Source organism: Vicia villosa, linkage group LG5 (assembly GCF_029867415.1).
Source record: "Vicia villosa cultivar HV-30 ecotype Madison, WI linkage group LG5, Vvil1.0, whole genome shotgun sequence".
NCBI classification, from domain to species: domain Eukaryota; kingdom Viridiplantae; phylum Streptophyta; class Magnoliopsida; order Fabales; family Fabaceae; genus Vicia; species Vicia villosa.
Genome location: NC_081184.1, coordinates 149,704,049 through 149,711,503, shown reverse-complemented (window position 1 = coordinate 149,711,503; position 7,455 = coordinate 149,704,049).

Sequence of the window (7,455 nt, the reverse complement as noted above, 5' to 3'; positions counted from 1 at the left end):
CAATAACATTAGAGATTGCTTAATTATCTTTCTCAATAATACTAGATACTTTTTTTTATGCTTTAATTGATGATAGATGAAGCTTGCACAATATTTTCATAATTTTACGTCATTTTCAACGGTGTACAAATACTTGGGACTTCAGCTTAAATCACATCATATTCACTTTAAACAGTTGACTAAATTTTAATTATATTTTTAGAGAATTTTAACTTTGTTTCTAGTTGACAAATAAAATCTTCACTATTGATTAAAGTAAAACCTTTGTTTGAGTTTTATGATATTCCCTACTAGTAATACACTTCAAATTTAAGAGAGAAAATGTTATAGGAGAATATTTAAACCTCAAGTTAATAATCCACCTTAAAAATTGATTTAATATTTTATTTTTCAGCATAATATTTCTGCAATTATCAATTAAGTTGTAAGTATTTCTTAGACACGACAATATTACCCGTATTCGAAGAGATCCACCCGAATTTGACAGGAAAATTCCATTTCGACTGGATTTGAATTTTGGTTGGAGTTTTCTTGGATTAAAAAATATATGAATGAGTCGGATAATTTAAACACAAGTATTCATCCTGAATCCGCTTCGTTTATTTTATTATGTATTTTATTATTTAATTTTAACAATTTAAAATATTAAATATAAGATAAACGGTTTGATATTTTGATTAGTAATTTATTATTTCAATTATTTGAGATGTATATGTATGAAATTCTTTGAGAATGTTTAATATAGTATAATTTTGAGATATATTTATTCCAAGAGTAAGTGTTGAAGACTTACTCCAAATCTTAACCATTGATCATCAATAATCTAATGACTTTAATTACTTTTTTATATAGTAAAATATTTCCAAAAATAATTAGATTAAATGATCTATTAAAACCGTTAGATTAATGAAAATCAATAGTTAAGATTTGGAGTAAGTATTCTACACTTACTCTTGGAGTAAATATATCCCTCCTCATATATATATAGAGGAGGGTTATATTGACTCCAAGAGTAAGTTATAATAACTTACTCCACATCTTGACCATTAATTCTTTTCAATCTAATGGTTAAAAATAATAAGTCATTAAATGTGGAAAGAGAAAACTATTCCTTATTATTTTTAACCATTAGATTGAAAAAAATTAATGGTCAAGATGTGGAGTAAGTTATTATAACTTACTCTTGGAGTCAATATAACCCTCCTCATATATATATATATATATATATATATATATATATATATATATATATAGGAGGGATCAAATTACACCCGAAGAGTTACACCACGAGTTACACTCGTTCAATAACCACATTTCGAATTAATATTTTTTAAATTCAACCGTTCGATTGAAACATAATATCATATAGATCATACCTATAAAGTTTGAGATTAATCTGTAATGATTTACTATATCATCAAAATATCCAAAGATTAACGTTAAAATGAGCTTTCATATAACGTTAATTTTGATGTAATTCAATGACATAGTAAATCATTATAGATTAAGCTCAAACTTTATAGGTATGATCTATATGATATTATGTTTCAATTCAACGGTTAAATTTAAAAAATATTAATTCCAGATGTAGTTATTGAACGAGTGTAACTCGTGGTGTAACTCTTCGGATGTAATTTGATCCCTCCTTATATATATATATATATATATATATATATATATATATATATATATATATATATATATATATATATATATATATATATATATATATAATCAAACTAGACAAATAAACATTTACTAATTGAACTAAATCAAATTAAAAATCGCATAAAATCGTATTTCGTTTGGATGTGTTTGGGTCATTTTCAAACAAAATCGAGTGGTTCAATTCGGTTTGCGATTTGTATTTTGCAAATCGAACAAAACTACATTATGCTACAAAATCTTACAAACTATTAGATTTCTTTCTTAAGAGAACTCAACAAATACTATGTGTATATTTTATTGTATCCTTTGTATGATATTTATTTTAATTTACATATCAATAAAAAAATTATTATTTATTTATAAATACAATTATTTTTATTTGAAATAAAATTGTTATGGATTTATTCTTGTTTTCATTTTTAATTTGTTGACAATGATAACAATAAGATTAAAAGAAAGTTTAATAAGTTTAATTTACCTTACTTTGTATCTCTTAATATATAAAATATTAATAGTATTTTAAATTTATTTAAGAATGTAATCTTCATATATTTTCTTTAGACATAAGATAAAATTACAATACATAATTCATATTTATGCAACAAATTATAAACTCATTTTGACAACTATAAATTTATTTTATGGTAACGTGTGAATGACTAAACACAAAATTATGTTGTCTTTTATATGTGTATTTATGGCTTAATATAAATATTATAAAAAACCGAATCAACCAAATCAATCCAAATTGCGTTGGTTTGGTTTGGTTTGCTTTGGTTCTATTTTATTTCCAAAAACCAACCAAACCAAATCAAACCAAACCGCACGTTTATTTCTCTTGCGGTTCGAGATATAAATATCAAATTTTCTATTTTGCCTTTTCAAATCCTTGATCACCAGAAAGAATATCTTTCATACAAGCTTCCTCTAGATTTGCTTACAGAGCTAGCACAGTAGAGGCATGAGTTCTCGCCTCCTCCTTATGGTCGTTCACTTTGGCATCAACTTCAACAAGTTTGCCGCTATGACTTTGGTAACTTACCTCTAAGGTTTTCTTTTCTCCTAGAATTGTTTCTTTTTCTTGCCCCACTTTTTCATGGACGGCATGCGCATATTTATGATCATTCTCAATAATAGTTATTTTCTCATTAACACACGAAATATAGGTTTTGTTAAGTTCATAATTCTCCTTCATCTTCTAAAGGTTGGACTTTACTGTTGTTTCTCGCTTCTTAGAAAAATTGGAATCCTCGAACATTTCCCTACTCACTACGACACTTTTCATCAAGTACGTGTCGGGATATTGGAGATTTTTTTGTGAACCCATCTTCTTTTCCTTCTCAATGTCATTGGTCACATTGAGGTGATCATATTTGAACGCCAGACCATCAAAACTCTTCTCCCAAAAGTGAATTTTTCTTCGCCAGAAGGCTCTGAAGGATTACATTTTATGCAGCTATTGTTATCACCTTCCAAAAATCTCCTCACCTCCAAATCTATAAATGTGGTCACTTCCAAATAAAGTGCTCCCTTAATAAGATCCACCTTGCTTTTCTTTATAGGAGGCAACCTCGTATTCTCAAGAGCAAAGGATGTTCGGACAACGAACATCAGAATAACATGGACAAAGTTTCCTTCTGAGGTGCCTTTTATATTCTTAGGCACCCAAGTTAGAAAGTCGGTCTGGTCACTTTGAAGTTTAGCGCGAAGAACCTCGCCCTTTTGAGCATTCGTTTTCTCCATCATCTCTTTTTCACCATGACAGTAAGGGGATCCATTCTCTATACAAAAATGAAAGTAAATGGTTAGAAACAAAAGGAAGCTTACAGTTAAAAACCAAAATATTAAAAGAACACCTTACAGGGAAACCCTGTTAGCATTGAAATATCTCCCTCATATCATAGTAGGGGTGTTCGTGGGCCAGTTTAGTTCGGTTTTGAGAGAATTCAATGCTCAAACCAATCAAAAATGTATGAATTGGTATGGATTGGATTTGCACATTTTTGTGAAAAATCCCAAATCGAACTAAACCGAAAAACAACGGGTTGGTTTGAGTTGGATTAATCAGATACATTATAAACAAATGTGAAAAATATTTTTAAAATATATATAATTTACATCAACTAATTTTCCATAATAATATAAAATCTCTAATTTTTTTCGTTTCTCAATATAAGTTGTGAATGTCACAAATGACGTTTCATGTTTTCTCAAAGTTAAATACCTTATTTAGTTTTCATGATAATAATAATAATAATAATAATAATAATAATAATAATAATAATAATAATAATATAAATTATATGAATTAATTATGGTTTGTTCGGGTAGACGGACTCGCTGGTAGAATTTTGAAAATCTATTGCCTGAACCAATTAACATCGGATTTCATTGGTTTGGTTCGATTTTTTCCCAGACTAAAAAAATGCCCAACCCAAACACCATGGTTTGGTTTGGATTCCAGTTTGGTTCGGATTTGCCCGAACCAATGAACACCCCTATATTGTAGAAGATATTTTACACTCATACCATGAGATTTTTCTAGTAAATCAATCCCTTATTTCTCCTCTTCACTAAGTTTGTTTGGATCATAGCTCGTGATCGGAAAGGGCTCGCCTGCCCATTAAGGAGGGGACCAATATGTACTATAATCTCATGCATGACTTTCATACAATGACAACTACCTCGAACATGGACAAATTTATCTTTTTGGTGCTTATAGTTGGAAGACAAATGGGAGAGAGAGCCCCTCCTATGATGGTTCTCATAGAAACCCATTTTCCATGGTTAAAAACTTTTGTCACTTAGAGAGATAAGAATATGTCGGTAGTAGGCGTTATGTTGAGTACCCAACATAGAATCTCGAATCCTCGGACAAAGGTATGGTTATTTTGATGAATCTGAAAAAGAGCAACATTGATGGCCTTTAGAATATTAACTTGAAAGATAGTGAATGGGATGCAAATCCAAAGTAAAAAATTACTCTAGTATAGAAGTAGAAGTATTCACCCTTTACTCCATGAGATCGTCGCATGTAAGCTCTTTCCCCATCTAGACAAGGCTTTAATATCACATTGGCTTTATTTCTAGTATATGATAGATATAAACCTACTCGTTAAGTCTGGACTCAGTTATTATGATTGTATATAAAATCAATAACCATAACTTCCTTAAAGAATATGAGAATCCTTGAAGTTGAGAACGTCATAATAGGCCTAGACAATCCTAAGGAAGAACACACCAAGTCAGTGTCACTATCACTAGACAATTTGTTATCCCAACTATCGCTAGATAAGCTATCATAATTACCAGACATCTTCATCCTGACAAACCTACAATATACTTATCCACTACATCGTCTGTAACTCCTCATACATTGAGTCAAAAGTTAACATTGCATAAAATCAGTTTTGGGATTGATAAATTTCCCCATCACATTAACGAATAAAGACCATGGATATATACAAGAAATAAAACACGCCAAAGAATAAGAAGTAATGCTTGGTTTTAAGGATGTTTGAAGAACAAAGCTACAAGAAGACCAATGAAGTAACCAACAGAGAAGAAGAAATGCTTAGAAAAATGAAAGAAAATTCAAATATTTGAGTTAAATGTCAAATGCACAAACCTATATAAAAACCAAAACCCATCAGATGGAAAGTGGTTGATAGGAAGTAGACAATATTAAGAGTTATAACCTTAAGAAGTTGAAGAAACTGAAAAGCATAGACTGGCGCATATATTCTCAAGGCATTTGTAATCATTACAACACGGTAAAAGGACTTTGAACCACCCAATTGGATAAATCAAAGTAAAAAGATATTTTTGAAAGGTAGAACAAGAAACACGTTAGGGTTCAAATCTCACAGACACGTGGATATCGTCTAATTACAAAGCTCGGTCATAGAAAGAGCCCGACCTAAGAGAACGACCAACATGACACTCAAAGCACCTCGCATGCGCGCCTTGTAGGGGGCTATGTAATATCATGATCTTCCACTCAAATCACCTCATCCCCTACATACCTCGTGCTTTGGGGACTACGTAATGACACGGTCTTCCTCTCAAAGCAATTTTCCCTTACACGCCTCGTGCTTAGGGGACTATGTAATTCCATAGCCTTCCACTCAAAGCATTTCTCCCCTATTTGCCTCGTGCTTGGGAGATTGTGTACTAATAGATCTGTTTTGACGTAGTAACAACCAAGCTCAGTGAGATACAGCCCCGCCAATATCATGGAGAGTGCCCCCACCCCAGTAAGTGGGGGGTTTTGTTCTACTTAAAACAAGGTCGGAAGAGTCTGTCATAAAGAGACATGGGTAAGGTCCTTGGCTTCAAGCCCAACATATTCTAAGTTAAGAGACTAGCTCGGTCAGCTTACCTAGTGCTAACATGGATAAGACAATCTATTAAGAAGTTTTAAGTAATTAGAAAACACATTCAAAGGAGATTAATGTCCACACTCAGACATAGGGACAATAGCATTAATGGTCATTAACCTACCTTAATCACATGGTAGCATTAATGGTCATTAACCTACCTTAATCACATGGATTCATTGAGACTTATATATACCCATAATAAATGATCGAAAAAGACAATCGATTCATATTATCATACAATTGAGGCATTATTGATCACGCAATCGATAAAGCTGTATCGATATATTTTTCAAGTATAAAATGTAAACGCATATAAACTGATATCGTGTTAATGACATGTAAATCAAGTTATCGCTATAAAAAAGAACTTTTAAAACTCGAATTAAATTCTTGTAGAATTACTTTTCTTTATAAGTAATTTGTACCTAGTCGAATTAAAATCTGAAACTTTGAGAGAAGCGCACTCTCAAAAATCAAATCTGCACCACTAGGCACACTCGTGCACACTCTTGTAGAGTTACTAATATCAAAGTATTATAATTTTTTATAAAAATGTTAATGAAAGAAAAGTGGTCAAAAGTATATTAAAGTATTGTTCTTTAAGTTATCGAACGTGTGTATCGTTACCCTTTTTTAACTGAGTGAATATGTTAATTGTGGATGCAATTATTTTGAATGGTATGAAAATGATGAAGTGTAACCAAAAATACAACAGTCACAGATTTTTAAATGTATATATATATATATATATATATATATATATATATATATATATATATATATATATATATATATATATATATATATATATATATATATATATATATATATATATATATATATATATATATATATATCAAAGGATTAAATTGTTAAAAAAGACTTAAAAATGCTCATGTGTAATTTTGTCAAAAAAATGCTGAAAAAATATCTACTGCAAAAAGAGAATTTTGCTTAAGTATTTAATTTCTTTATATATAGAATCCAAGATGTCTATAAGACTAAGAGAAAGTTGTCGTTAAAGTATTATTTTTTATGAATAATAGCTTGAATGTTAATTAGGTTAAAAGGAAATTTCGTTAAATTATTTCTGTTATTATTATTATTTTTAAAAGAATAGAAATTGTAATAGAGCGTTACTCATCTCTTTAAAATCAACTTATATTACTATTTATAAATATATTTTTAAATTATATATTATTTAAGGTTGGACTCTTAACGTACTTTCTCATAACTAATCCTATTGGATTTAGTGTGCGGAAATGGTGGTAATTCAATAGCAAAAATTTGATAATATATGATGAAACGGATTTTGAACCAGAGTCTAAATCATACTTCAATTTTTGATAGAAGTCATGAAAGAAAAATAAAAAGTATATTGAATAATGAGAAAATTGTTATGGTT